The following is a 16,210-nucleotide window of genomic DNA, read 5'->3' as shown; positions in this document are numbered from 1 at the left end:
CAGCGTTCCTCGTGCATCGATTATTTTGTCTTTTTGAAGCAAACCTTAAACATTTCAATGTTTGCCAGACACACTTTTGTACAGAGGGTCGATTAAGTCACTAAAATCAACACTAAATCTTGTGGGTGTTTCCTATGTTCCCAGCAAGCATGTGTGTGTGTGTGTGTACTACATGTAATGGAGGTCAATGTCTCTCCTGTGTACACAGCACATGGCGGCCATTGCCCCGCCCTCTCGGGTCAAAAACACACTGACATCAGCGGCTCTTCAGTGACGCAGGAGGACATGTTGTTTTTGAGTTCTCGCTAACGATCGCCGCCACTGAAAACTAAAGAGAATGGCTGCATTCATTGGGAGGTAACACAGACAAAAACACTCCTCTGGAAGATATTAGTCAGACATTGTCTGCAATTCAAATCCCTGAATTCATGTCCGGCCCTCATTCCAAACCGTTTACCTGTTACAGCACAAACTATCAGCAGCACCGCAGAAACGTTGACACCTGCAACCACTTAAGGATATTTGCTTCAGTGGAGGTTTGAGATAAATCGTGCATTGCTCTCTTTAAAGGATGACTATTATGCTTATTTTCAGGTTCATACTGGCATTTTGGGTTTCTACGAAGGCATTTCCTTATTCAAAACAGCAGCCATAAGCCCATCTCACACCATTTTTAAAAACTATATAACAGGGCATTAAATGACACGAAAAAAACTTGAAATTTTTGTGACACAAAAAAATTTCTTTAAAAATGGCGTGCCATTTTAGATTTTAGATTATATTTGTAGTACTAGGACAACGAAATGCAGCTTAGCATCTAACCAGAAGTGCAGAGTAGCAAAGTGCAAGGGTATGTACACATCAACAGAGTATATAAATATAGTGCAGGTATGAATCGAATATGCTATAGGATATATACAGTGGATTAATATGTTATAGAAATATATATAGTGAAGTATGTACAGTATAGCAGCAGTGCAGGTAGATGAACATGTATTTGTACACTATAAACAGTTATGAAATATATGATTAGATAGTTTGTGTGTCAGCAGTATATACAGTAATATGAGTTATGTATAAAAATACACTATGTATAAATGATATATACAGTCACAGTATGGATAGTAATAAATCATAACTATGGGCAGTTAAAGTGACAGTAGGTGGGTCATCTCTGTGTAAGCATTCCTGTAAGATCCTGTTTGATTTTAATGGTTAGAAAGTAGATGAGGTTTTTTTTCATATCACATCCGTAAGAGTTTCACTAACAGTATCATGAATGGTAATCTATATTTAATGCTTAATTAGTTTCTGTATCAATAAAATAAAGGCTCTTTCCTACAGATGCATTTCTATGTCTTCCTGTATATTTCATGTCTGTGGAGTATAGTTCTGAAGTTATTACACGGTATTGTGAACATGAGTTTCAGAAAAAAGACCCTGCGCTACCTCTCCCACTAGTGGGAATAATCTCCCGTCCTGTGGATACTGTAAGCTGCAGCTCGCCACGCATGAACTGCACTCATGCACATGATGTCTTCTATCAAAATTCACATACTGCAACTATGCACAGCATCATTTCCCCAAAGTTGGAGGAAAAGCAGGCCAGACTCCCCCTGTGGTTTCTTTCTCCACATTTTCTGGTTGAGGTCTATCAGCCAAATGACAATCTAAAGCTCTGTTGGAAGTAAAACCTATAATAAATACTCTAAAGTCACGATCTATTTAATGAGCAATGGCTCAGTGGAAGGATTGTTTTACAGTTTTCTTTTTTTTTTTGCTGTAGTGTTGAAAATTGAAAAACAAGAATGTGTTATAAGGCACAAATTTTCTCTTCAACAATTGTTTCCTTCCAACTGCTCATAGTTGTGATTAAACCTTTGCAGCTGGAGCCCCCAAATCGTGCAACAATTACCCCTTTCAGACCTTTTGTTTTCGATATTTCAAATTGATTTGAACAAACAAAAACACTGTGGTTAAAATATTGCGTTTCTCTATTTAAGGGCACCCAGGAGGATGCTATTTTTTCTCCTTCTTTGTTTTTTTCAAGCATGGGAGCACTAAGGGGGGGGCGATCACCCCGTGCCCCTTCCCCAACACACCAATGGTCTCCAGTGTAAATGGCTCTTACTTATTTGTGTTTTGTCCCTTCTCTCTTTACTTTCTAGCTTGAAGCATTTTTCTGGAGTGTTGTTTTTGTTGCGTGTGAACTTCACCAACAGCAAACTAGTGATGTGATTCTTTCCACTCTTTCGGGTGGAAACACAACAACATAGAGGAGCCTGGGGACATAAAATATATATTAAAAAATCACTTGCTATATCTTTATGTTTTTCATTCATGCGAAGCCTTTTATAACTTTAAGAAAGATTGTTATTATTTGATAAACCTGATGAAGGATTAGCGACAGAATGGCAGACATGTTTTCATCAGACTTTAACAAAGCTCTGAATTTACATGCCTTCGTGTAATAATTTCACTCAAAAAAAGCGAAATATCACAATCAAGTGAGATGAAATAATTTGAGCGTTGGACCGAAATTTACAGATAATTTGTTTGCTACCGGATAAGAAGTTGTCGCGTGAACAGTGTTGGACCAAAAGCCAATGGCATAGGCATGGTTGCGACAGTTTACGGTTGAGCAGTTGATGGGATAAAACGACTGTTGTTTGTGCTCTGTACTGTGATAATAGGCCGTGTTGGGGAGCAAAAGCAGCTACACTTGACCCTCGACCCACACACGTTGCGAGAGAGGGGGGGTTATTTTTAGTTCCTGGCTGTGTGGATCTGAACAAACAGAAAATGGCTCAATACCGTTAACTCCTCCAGGGTTTACATAGCAGTTCAGAGAAAAGCAAAAACCCTTTTGTGTTCTTTTATCTTCCTCTGTTGGTATTGATTCTCCTGAGTTCAATCTTTTTGCTCCACCCTACGTGGAAATGCTTCTGTGTGCACCGAAGAGGAATCTACTTCCCACAGGACTAACAGGTTAAATGAGACGTAAGCCAGACATGAACACAACTGCCACCTTTTAGACTCTCAAATCTGATCTACAGCTTGACCAATAGTGACCTGTGAACGACCACGTGCCCTTGGCCCCTGTTCCGTTAACACTGGAGCGTGTAGGCTGCTGATTAGTGAGTAATCATATAAGCCACATTGAGCCTGATTGTGTGATTCATCTTAGAGCAAGACAGTGATGTGTTTCCGTCATCACGACCCGCTGGCTGCTTTCAGGCCAGCAGGAGTTATCCGAGTTCTCTGAGATCATTCCAGTCGTGACCTCCATCAAAGACATGAGCTCTGACTGAACTTAATGGACAGGTTGATTGTCTGTATAATGCTATTTACCAGAGACCCAAAGAAGTAAGGTTAAGTATTCACATCTGGGAGTGAGCACTAAATTATTATTGGTCCACAAGAATTGAGCTCAAACATCAAAGACGATCCACTCTCTCTCCCGTGCCTGGTTCATTTCATAAAATTAAGGGCGCTGACAGTTTAATATACTTCAAAATACTTATACTACAATATATCACAAATGTTGCTGTTTTTATTATTTTAAGTTCACCCAAAAGGAATTGAATGTCGAGTTGCATCCCAAGTACCATTTTATGCCAAATTAAACTACATCAACTTTGCAATGGTTTGGATTTTCCTTACAATTAATTTTCTTGATATTTTAAACAGAAGTTTAAACTTAGACTTGATGACTAGTCAAAAAGTAAGGAAAACAATAAATCACATAAGGCTATAAAAGCTTGTACATCTTAAAAAAAAGAGCTGGGTAACAATCCACACCCAGGATCTTTTTTACAGTATTTCCCATCAAGATTATGTTGCCATGTGCTTAAATATTTTGTGATTTTCATTTTTGCACCATAATGCAGGAAACAAAGTCCCTGAAACTCTCTGAAGAATTTCTCTGGGGGAGGATAATGAGACCACCCGCTACTGTTTTTAAAATCTTGTGACAAGTATGTCTTCTGTCAATAGCGCACCATGGAAACTGACAAAGCTTCTCTTAGCAACACCATCAAATGTTCATTTTCCACAAATATATGCAAATTGTGGTTTTATATTCATATGAAAGATTAGTGGGAAAAAAAAACTCTAAGCTGTGAACTTGCACACAGGCTGTACAGCTTTTGTTGTACATATTGTTATAGAATTTTTGGACTATCTTCCCCCCCCAAAAACTCCATGCGTCATTTGTACAAGAACTTTTAACGTCTATGTCACACTCTCCTGTGGGTCATATTTTGGAACAAACAACTTATGTGGTCATATGGTTTGGAAGAATTGTTTTACAATATTTTTTCATGCAGTACTTATTTGTAAGTATGTTAATTGTATTCACCGAACACTGAGACAAATTGTGGCAAAAATGAAAATAGCGAATGTCTCTGAAATAGCTGCAGTGTCATTTAAAAATGTTTTTGTTATACAGATATTTGATGAATTTGGTGTACTGTATGTTACATATTGTGCTCTTGTAATGTAAAAGAAGGCGTTGTTTGCCAAGCCTTATTAGATTTCATAATAATCAACAGTTCTTCTGCAGAAACTCATTCTCTCTAACAGCTATTCTATAATGAATAAACATGATTTCCCTTGAGCTGAGTTTTTATTAATGACACCAACATTAACAGCGAGCGAGTATTGATTTAAAATAATGGATGAAATAATCTCTCTACTTCCCTTATTAGCAGAGCCAGCTCTAACTACCTCATGCACACTGGGACGCTGTAATCCTCAAACTATTCCTTGTGGGACTTTCTTGAACTGATTCAGCGAAGACAGGACTTAAATGTCTCGGTTACCGGGCTGATTGCCAAAGGGAATGTGGTGAATCTTCGTGCTGCAAGGCTGAAATAGCAAACCTCTTACAGAACCAAGAATGAAAAGATGCAATGTGCTCCAAAGCTGCATCTCTGGTTTTGCCTTGTTTACAATGTCGGAAAAGGTTTTTTTTTCTTTTCAGTGTGGAAAAAGGAATGACGCAATGGTTTCTGGCTGTAGCAGACCACACACTTACTAAATTACAAATATATAGAAAACGGATTTAAAGGCAGCTTTTTGTTGATAAAAGCCGTAGTGCTGATTCTTTTTGATCTGTGCTACAGTATCAATTCAGCCTGTCCAATGTGGGGACGTACTACTCCGTCAGCTTGATAAATCTTGTCGATTTCCCTCAGCAGAGCAGGCAACATCCAAACATTGTGTGGATTGATTCACAGGGCAGGAAGGTAAGCCTTTGGCAGCCACCCAGACCAAAACAAGTGATGGAATGTGTTGCACTTTATATCTGATATGTGAGAACATGAAGGAAAGGCAACAGACGCTGCCCAGAGACCAGAGGTCCACATCAGGGCATCTGTTCTGCACTGTGAACTGAAGTGGGCTCTGTGGCCCTCTGCCAGTTAACTTGCACGGCAGCTGGGTTCCCGCAATAACACAAGAGTCGCTGGATCACGAGATCGCAAATCCATCTTACCAGGTACTGGGCTTCAAGTAATGCATTTGTGTCAGCACACACAGTTGTTGTACCAGTCGGTGGGCTGTGATGAGCTACTGACTGCTGCTGGCGTGTGTGTAACGACTGGTATAGAGACGAGGTAATGCTCAAAACAACAGGTCTCCTGCCAGGTATTCTTTTTTGAAAACGCCAGCCCTTTTCCACACAGTTTCCAATCATGGCTTCTCAGATGGTTCAGTGTAACAAACCATATTGCAGCGTCAGGTCATTCTGCCAGACTAAAAAGTTTATGGATTAATTCATTTAAATTCTCATGATAATATATAGGATATGTGTTTATTGTTGCAAGTTATGTCCACAAGTATCTTAGCCATAGGAAGGTGTTTTTTGTGTTGAACAAAAACCTTTTACAACATTAACAAGGTTATTAGAAACAGAAATCTACATGTTTAAAACAGCAATCGTCACGTTATTGGGATCACAGCATGTTTGCAACGTGTTGAAAACAGCAACCATCACACGTTATATTTCATAGGGCATCATATCTATGGAGCTGCAAAATTTTCTCATAAGAATTCATAGAAACCCGTTCATAAGAATACACTTGGCTGCAACATCGCCAGTTGATGTTGACCAAATGGGAGGCAAAAATGTGCCAATTTTATTTTTGCACATGCCTGTGCTCAAATACATTTCTTTCGTGTACATACATAAGACTTTAGAGGAAAGAAAAACATAGACAGTGTCAAATCATTTACATGACGGGGTCCCCGGTATATTCTTTATCTTATATTAGGGCTGGGCGATATGGACCAAAAGTCATATACTGATTTATTTAGGCTGAATATCGATAAACAATATTTACCCCGATATTTTTTTTCACAAAAGTGAGAGCAAATGTCCAGTCAAAGCCAAATATGACATGTCAAAAGTATTTTATTGAAACTGTTTATTTAAATGAACATAAATACTGTATAACAACAGGAGTACCTTCTTTTAAAATCAAAGCTCAATAAAGTGCACATTTCAATAAAAAAAATATCTTAAATAAAAATAGCATATGAAATCAAAATGGTCAATCTTTTTCCAAAATGAATATATTTATATGAGAAAAGAATAACAAACATTAGAAAAGAACTAAATATGACAAACTCCAGTAAGGGGGTAAGGGGGTCATTTATATATAAAGAAAGGAAAAAAAAGAACTTTATCGATGTATGCGACATGGTCTAATTCCATATCACATTAAAAAATATATCTCTTTTATATCGATATATTGCCCAGCCCTATCTTATATATGTCTTTAGCTGGGGGGAAAGAGATTGAGAACCTCCCCTCTATATGTTAAGCCTGATGTATCTAAATATACCATCCCATAAAACCACCAACAATGCTGTAATGTAACCTCTATGTGGTTTTCTGTTGCTATAGCAAGTGTATCCGTTTATTGCTCTCTAAAGAACAAAAAAGTAATCAGATTTTCCCCTGGAGGAAAAGAGCTTGTTAAAAGCAGAGGTTTCATTAAAGAACTGACAGTTGCTTTGTACTGGCGCACTGTTGGGTCTACTTGGGAAGATCTAATAAACGTGTCCGTTTAACCCAGGACGTGCCTGAAAGTTGGACACAAAAATCACCCATCAAATTGTAGCTCGGAGCAACATGGGAGTCGATGTCGATTCAATAAGCAGTAGATGTTTCCTGCCGCTAACAGGAAGGGACCGGTTCTGATCCTTCCCCTTCAATTGTGTATATAAACACCGTGTACATGCACATGTACAGCGTGTGTGTGTGTGTGTGTGTGTGTGCGTGCGTGTGTGTGTGTGTGTGTGTGTGTGTGTGTGTGTGTAAGATAGTGAAGTAATAAAGAGTGCACATATTTTCAAGGTACATTTAAAAGCTTTTCCTGCACCTTATAGCTGTGGTAAATCACAAATTTACATACAGTAAACTGATTATTTCACTTAATTACATTAAATTAGTTCGTTGGAGATGGTCTTTGGATAAGAATGCATGTATACAAAAAGAAACTTACTTGATACTCCCTTTAAAACAATTAAAAAGTGCCTTCATTGTCATGGCATAGTCATTTAAGCATAAAAAACAAACTCTGGTGCATTTCATGGCTTTGTCAGGGAGGAAAATATGAGACAAGTGTTTTGAGTCTCTGACAAAGTCTTGATGCCAAAAAGTGTCAAAGTTGTTTTCAAGTCAAAGTTTTGAGTTGTCTTGAGATTATTATTTTTTTAAACATTAAATTAGATGTCACTGTGCTACAAGCAACGATGATTTTTGTGACAGCATTCTGCAGAAAGGTGAAAAATTAAATTACGACAAAGTTTCATGTTTCAAAGTGTGTCACCTGTTAGTCAGTAGACTTGGCATCTTATGTGAACTAAATACCAAGATGTCCCAAGCACTTCATAGTCAAATCCGAGCACATTCTTGAAAACATCATATGAGTGTTTTGAGGATTTCCAACACAATGGGATAAATAATTCCATTTACTAGATGAACTTCATGATGTATTGAATGTTTACTGAGGTATTAAATCAAGTGAGAAGTAGGGTCATTTTCCTAGAGAGTTTTTTACAATCATACTTCTTTTTGCAACCAGTGCAGTCGCCCCCTTCTGGCCATTAGAAAGAATACAGGTTTGAGGCATTTACGCATTGGCTTTACTTTTCAGACCCGGAGGTTACTAGCCTGGATATACCCATACTGCCTTGCACGCTCAATTTCATTTCGAACCTGCAAACAGTCTTGAATCTATGGCCGTTTCTTAGCCCTGCTTTAGGGATCCAATCACCGAACGGGGAGGAACGGCAAGATGATAACGCGTACTACTCGACAGACCGAAGCTTGTAGTTTTGTAGTTTTCTTACGGATCCAACATGGCTGCAGCAGACGCGAAGCTCTCTTTGGATCTAGCTGTAGACAGTGTTCTAGATAGTTTAGAGCCAAAGTTTATTTTAAAAGAAGAACAACGTTTGACTTTACACTCCTGTTTCACTACGAAAAAGGATGTTTTAGCCTTGCTTCCAACAGGATTTGGCCAAAGCCTAATCTACCAATTAGCCCCGCTACCGCTACCGCTCGCTGCTGTAACGCCGGAGATCTCGCTACGAGCCGGGGGACAGTGGAGCCGCCGAGAGACCCGCAGCAGCTGAATTACATTAGGGGGGAATAAGGCGTAAAAATAAATCTTGCAGAAAGCGAGAACTGGAGAAGCAATGCAGCAAGCAACACTCTCTCACAGACACACCAACACTGCCGGTAGACTGTGAGCAGCCAAAGCCTGAACATGATGCAGAAAAACGTTGCAGAAGCAGAATTGAGCATTTTAGTCTCAAAGTAGAGATGGGCTAGTCTGGCTATGTAAACATCAGTCGTGTTCATGCTCGATGCTTCCTCGAATTTCTGTCGCTCTACATACGTCATCTGGTATAACTGATACGATTGGCTAAGAGCTACGTACAGACGCTTATCATAGACATTCGTAGCGCCCAATAAACGGCTCTGGACGATCGTAAACCACGCCTCCACTACGGAGAAATGAATAGCTCGTTGCCAGACTAGATCTCATTTGTGATATAGTCTGGCGTTAGCCAGGCTAGGAGGTTACAGCTTGCTGGTAACCAATATCTTTAGTAGGATACTTTAAAGGTAATGACGTGTTTGCCTCTTGTTTGACCAGTATCACTTGATTCAATAAGGTCAATCTGTATAAATAAGAACAAGTAGAAATATCTCACCTTCATGTCAAAATAAATGTCACAAAGACTGTCTTCATCATCACTGCTGGGATGGCTTTTCCCACATGTCTTTGGATGTCATTATTTTATCTGTATTTGTTCATGTATCTATTAGTGTGCACACATACTGTATGTGTGTGTTCACGGACAAGGTGTTTTGAGCTGGCTGACACACATGGCTACACAAGTGGAGCCTGGCGGCGGTACACAGACCGACCCTTATCTTCGCTCTGTTACAATGCAGAGTGACAGCTCTTTGTAGTGATGGCTATTTTTAGCCCTCCTGGGTCCGTTGCAGGGGTTCGTTTAAAGCACAGCCTGTAGAGCAGCGCAGGACATCCGTAGTCACTTGACGGCTGCTGACACGTACAAGCCTCCTCACACCTGTCCCCCGCACCACCGCATACCATCATCCGGCTGAAGATATCCGTATCACTTCTCTCTTTAATTCCTCCTCTTATGATTTCTCACTCACTCTGTCTCTCTCCAACTTATTTCTGTCTTCATGAGTCTTCCTGTCTCAGCTATATTATACAGCACTACAGACAAAAGAGCAAGTCATAAGCAAAACCAATGTGTTTCTCTCTTCTTGTCTATTCATCTCTATCTCACTCTTAGTCAGGAAACCACAGCAGGCAGAGAGATGAAATAGATGTGACCTCTCTTATCCTCTATCAAGCGTTATTTTCACCTCTCTTTAACCTCAATCTTGCAGCATGTCAATCTTGCACCAACTGAAAGCATTTTCAAGTACATAAAAACATTTCTTCCCACTTGTAAGCGATAACGCTCGACAGTTTAACAGTGGCCATCAGCTATGAAGACACAGAGTACACTTGAGCCCAAAGAATCAATTGATCTCTGCTTTGCGTCCTCCTCCTCTTTGATTTATTCCACGCTGGACATCTTCACCATATTTCTCCAGCAGCCACAAAGCTGAATGTTTACAGACAGGATAACTCTTGTCTCGGCAGCCTGAGTGCTCGACTCAGCGAGTTAGAGATCAAAGATGTGCAGGACAACGCATGTTTGTGAATGAGGAAAGTCCTAAAGTGCTTTGCAGACAGTGCTGTGATATATGTCTGTCTGACCTGGATCTGGATGTGTGGTGTCTAGCTTCAGAAAAGGCAACTCCATCTTTTTTCTATCGGTCTTCTAAGAGACTGGATGGAAATGAGACGAGGGGGTTAGAGAGGATCAGAAAAGGGGGAGGTTATTGTAATTTTTCCTTTTGGCTGAAGGAACATTCTCACTTCCCGAACATTGTACAGTTCCACTACCCTTCAGACATTCAGCCTCCAGCTGCATACTCCCACTATGTACACTAATTCAGCTAATTAGTGTTATTATTTTTCTCAACAGTACATGGTAAATACATGACTATATTTCTGCAAAGCAACCAGAATATCTGAGCCTTGCGTATACAAAGTCTCCAGTAAATTACTAGGATAACTTTTCAGACACCACTAGTGATTTTCACCACTCACACACGCACTATATTCATGAACATTTCTGTGTGCGCCGCACGCCATGGAAATAGAGACATTTCAGAAACGTAGGTCTTCTGTCTCATTATGCCACGCTCACATGAAATCCCTGTTATAATGTCATAAACTACAGCATCTCTGTTACCTATGATTTTCCCCCTCTGTGCAGACAGAAGGAAAAAATGAGCTTGTTTGCATCAAAAGCCATGTGTGGCAACCACCCGCGAAAGCTGAGTGCTAAACCGTAAACAAGTTCTGGTTCGCTCTCTCCATGTGAAGATGTCTTTCATGAGACAGATTTAACCCTTCAGTGTTACAGCTTCCATTCATAACACAGCCATACTGTGATTTTTTTCCGTGAAAGGTTACTTGGTCTTGCGGTGGGAAATTGGTGGCGAAGATTTCCATGCGTGCCGTTCCATAATCCCATTCACACGTGACCGCATGCAGGAAATGAACTTTCAGGGATAGACTGCATGTGTGAAAGGGCCTTCAGAGTTCAGGTCTAATTGTAGTTCAGGATTGTTTGCCTTTGGAGTTTGGGAACCAGTGTCCTAACTTTATTTAACTATTTAATTCATTTATTTATTTTGTAGAATTGGGTGGCAATGTATTTTTTATTTCAAAATAGATTGCATAAATAGAACATTATCATATTTTTTTATTCTTAATTGAATGATACCGAATACACAGTACTGATGTTTATTTAGCTTTTTAATTTTTTTCTATTTGAAGAATTGGGTGAAAGTGTATTCTATTTATATTTATTCTATTGTATTTATAATAGGTTACATATATGGTACATCAAAAAGAATACATTGACTTGTGCCAGTTTATGAAGGTCTACTTTTGTTTAAAGTGGGGTGCATGGGTAAATAAGTTGTACCAATTTAACCCTGGTATATACATTTAACATGTTGGGCCTCGTGCAGGAAAGAATATACAAAGAAATTCTTTTTTTAACAAAGCAATCATCTACAACACCATTAAGCTACAACAACTACAAAGGTGACCATTATGGAAAAAAAACTCACCAGAAAAATGTCCACGTAAGTACACCCACACTTTGAAGACAAATCTCAGATGAGATCACACTAAATGATACCTATACTGTTTTGCTCAAGGCTGAAATGACCCAGACAGAGCGAGAAAGCAGATTGGAGTCAATAGAATATTAGTGCACCTTTTCTTACATCAACTCAGATGAAAAGACCTCAGGAAGGCTGGAACAGAACAGTCTCACTGACATACAGCACTTTGGAGGGTGAAAAGATCTGAAAGCGCTCGCGGAGCCCTCTGACTCCACATCACAGGCTCTGTCATTTCGCTGGCAAGCTTTACAAATGCACAATGTGCTGCATGCGCATGAGGGTCAAATGTATACATAACCTGCAAACAAATGCAGCCCCTAAGCCCAAACTGATTATTCAGCCTTTTCATCCACATACATAATGGAACTCGTGAAGTTCACCCTGTTGAACGTAGCATCACTTAGAGAGCAAGAGATTACTTTATGCATCACAAAACTGCGCTAATGTATATTTTGTATGCGTTGAAGCACCTGTACCGCCTGCTAATGTTTGCAAATTACCGCTAAGGACGACACACAGCAAGGCATCACTCATTCATGGAGTGCATCTGTATGCACGGGGGCTTCGGCAAGAAGAAGCTCTTATTTCACTGTGACAGATGTGGCCGGGGTAGTAATGAATATGTTTGTGTAGAATGTATGTGTGAATGGTGTTTACTTAACAATGTGGACAATTATTACCAACACTCAGAAGTGGAATATGCACGAGGGACCGAGACATGTTGTACTCGCACTTACGTGATGCTGCAGAAGTGGGTCTAATTAGGATCAAAATCACTCCTGGACAATTAACTCCCATTACAATTAAACTTGTATGTTTTCAGTGTTAAATGTACACAGAAAGGCACTAATGTGTATATCCTGCCTGATACATTATTAATTTATTATTTATTATTTCATTTGCCTTAGATTTGCATGCCCATTGTAAAATAAATGTATACATTTCAAAAAGTCTAAACATTTCATGTTAGATATTGAGCTTAGATATTAGTTGTTTAGGGTTTGAATATCCTTCTTAATTCCGGATAAGAAAAGCAATTATTTGAGCAAAGAGGCCAGATTAACTCAACAATGTTTATTTGTTTTTGCTTCACAATCTTAATTATTATTTTTTGGCTTGGTACGCTGATGTGAGCTGATGTGGTGTGGAGGGTCCACCACAGACCTCATACAGTAAACAGTAAGAAGTACAGTTAACACATTACCACAGAAAGCAATGCAACAGTTTTACAATTTGCAACACTGAAATTACTTTGCATTTAAAATGCATTGTATTTCCTGCATTTTATCACATTGCACGTGTTGTTAATTGTGTTAATATCTATGCAGCCTGATTTGATTTTACTCCTCATTAAGCAGCTACAATATTATTAGAGCCTGACCAATTTATTGGTCAGAAGATATTGGTCTTCACAGACATATTGGTATCAGTTGGAATGGGTGTAAATGCTTTCTCATAGGCGCAGATATGAAAACCTTTTTTACAAAACAAATAATGCAGAAAAGGTGTCATAAAGAATGTCTTTATATTAACATTGCTATTATTTTCATTTTTTTCATTTTTAAGTGACTGACACTGAATTAATGTTTATTTAACTATTTAATTATTTTTTTTGTATTTATTTTCATTATATTTTGTATAACATGTTATATTGTATAAAAAATATTCTTTAATTAAATCATTTGTTTAATCAAGCAGTCTTCTGAGTAGGTTTCATAGTCATAACTGTGCAAAATCCACACAATAAAGGTGTATTTTTACTTCAGCTCAAAAATTTACTCTATCTGCCACCATATTTATACCCTCTAAAAACTGGTATCGGTCTGAATAATTACAAATCAGTCAGACATCAAATACTATGTAGTTAAGCATGCAAGGTATGCAGTTACAACTAAAAATCAAGCAGCAAGTTTCTTAGTACAGAAATATGCTTGGATTTTTGTTTTAAAGAGAAAAATATATCTCACTCGTGCAGCAATAACTGATATTGCAAAAATATTTTCAGAGCTGTGAAGTTATGTTGCACCAATGCCTGAGGCTCAGATAAACAGTCACCACTGTGGCATGAATTATATATATTTTTTACTTTTGGTTTGAAACCGGGACAGCAGAGCGAGTGCAGATCGCAGATACAGGATGGTTTAGATAGCACGGCATTTACAACAGGAGCGATAAGTGACAGTAAGCGCAGTTGCTGGAAATCTGATTCCTGTGTCCCAACATGTACCTCGTAAAAATAAAAAATAAAAAAGACAAGTTGATGGTGACTTATTATGTGTTTGTGGTTCTCAGTTTGACAGTCGTTTAAATCGCCACTAAAACATTTATAGTCACCCTGTGAAGTTGATATTTTAATGGGAGACTTCCTACAGCCTATAATTTCTTTCAAAGTAAGTGCCATTTCAGTTCATTTCAAGCACAAGTGGAAATATTTTCAAACTAGATGGAATAAAGAGAAAACAAATTACCGTTGACAGCACGGGATTCCGCTGATTTCCCCAATCTGTACTTCACTGCTGCTCATTTTCTGAGCAGCATCTGGCAGACAATATTTCCTCCTGACTCCGCTGTAATCCAACTTTCAAAATAAATTCAGCTTCAGAGAGACAGAGAGAGAGGGAGAGAGAGGGAGAGAGACAGTCCTCTGTCCTGTAGGCGGCTGCAGACAACTTAATTGTCACTTGGTTTAATTTTGAAAAAAGATTTAAAATAGGAAATAAAACAAGAAATGAAACGGTGGAGCGCTGTGGTTTCAGTTGGCACAGTGGCTGAGTGAGCGCGAGCCGCGGCGCTGCTAACTTGCGCTTCTTGTGCATGTGTGACGTAACAGGGAGGCGTGTATGGTGCGTGTACACGTGCGTCTGCGCGTACATGTTATTAGTTCACAAACTGACATGTTTCTGGCCATCAAGGTGTGTTGAAAGAATGGAGATTTGCTGGACTTCTGGTTTTAATATTAATTATTAATATGTTTTTATTCTATTTGGGGTTTTTTTTGTCACTATATGACCTAAAGTTTTTATTTTTTGTTCCTTCCCTAATATTTATTTGTTTATGGAACAATGCAGTATGTATATGCATGTACATCATTACACTAATCTACCCCATTTCTTATAACTCTTATATGACCCTTGTTATTATCATGTTAACCTTGATTGATAATTTTATTTCGAACATAAAAGAAGCGCTAAAAGTCAACAAAAACACTAAAAAATAAGATAAAATTAAATTAAATTAAAAGAAATATACAATGAGAGAGAGAAAAGAGAAAAAAAGAAAAGAAAACGAGAACAGGTCAAACCTGTACATGCAGCTCAGTTGTTCATTTCTCTTAACAGATTAAATTAAATCATGTTCAAAAGGGAGTAGGAAGAAGTGTACACTTATAAATTACTATCCCTTCTCCTTTGCTTATTATATTATTATTAATACTATTGCTATTATTTTATCTTAATATTCATATACATACATACAGTACATACATACATACATACATACATACATACATACATACATACATGCATACATGCATACATGCCTAATCTACATACCCAAATTAACCATACATATTTGTGATTAACATCATCCTAAATCTGAAAAACAAAATTAAATCACTGCCCTTCCTCATTCTTATACCTCCGGAAATATATTGTTTTTGTATATCTTCTTATTATATATTATTATAAGTTTAAAATGATTAGTTGCTCACTACAAAATATGTACATTTTGCAGGGACGCTACAAATATGAAGAACATGACATGTTAACAAATGTAAATATATTAAATCCTGGAAAAAAAAGAAAGTACACCCCATGCTACTCTTAGCAAGAAAGCAACTGTAATTTCCAAAATGTCAAACTAGTCCTTTAATAATTATAAATTTGTGGACTGAGTGGAGAGGGATTTTGTTGTTGTATGCCAAGTATGTAAGCCATCTGTAATATTTGTATAATATATTAAAATGGTATGCTAATGTTTGTGTTTTGTGACATTAAATCATAATATTTAAATGTTAGTTCAATATACTAGCTTGCTTGTGTGTGTTCCTTCAAGACTAACGTCTCCAAACCTCACTCCAATTTCAGAAAAAGGTTGGCCTCATGTCCCTGATGTACTCTCAGTGGTCATTTTGTGAAACAGTTGTGTGTTTTGCCCTTTGCAAAGCCATTTCAGTTTCTATGCCGAGCAGAACTAATGATTGTATTAAGGGGCTCTGGGGCAGGAGTAGTTCTTTATTGCAAATTGGGTTGATTTTGGTGTGGTCACCACTGAAATGCCAAGTTGAACTAATCACTACGTTCCTTTGTGATATTCCCAGACTGAATGTGGATTTATGTTTAAAGCAGAGAATCCATCAGGTAAGAAATGTGGACTGTGAGGCTAGGTGGATGTGTTCGCAAA

At 38.2% G+C, this 16,210-nt stretch overlaps 1 protein-coding gene across 1 annotated transcript in view; it reads right to left on the bottom strand.

Annotated features, from left to right (window-relative positions):
- The window catches only part of gcgra (glucagon receptor a), a 45,504-nt gene extending 30,940 nt beyond the window's left edge, over positions 1 to 14,564 (bottom strand). The window contains exon 1 of the mRNA XM_059348611.1: positions 14,278 to 14,564. The gene's annotated coding sequence lies outside the window, so the exon portion shown is untranslated. The remainder of the gene's footprint in view (positions 1 to 14,277) is intronic.
- Positions 14,565 to 16,210: the final 1,646 nt, after the last annotated feature.

Source organism: Centropristis striata, chromosome 13, assembly GCF_030273125.1.
Source record: "Centropristis striata isolate RG_2023a ecotype Rhode Island chromosome 13, C.striata_1.0, whole genome shotgun sequence".
In the NCBI taxonomy this organism is placed as follows: domain Eukaryota; kingdom Metazoa; phylum Chordata; class Actinopteri; order Perciformes; family Serranidae; genus Centropristis; species Centropristis striata.
This window is presented reverse-complemented; position numbering and strand designations above follow the sequence as displayed.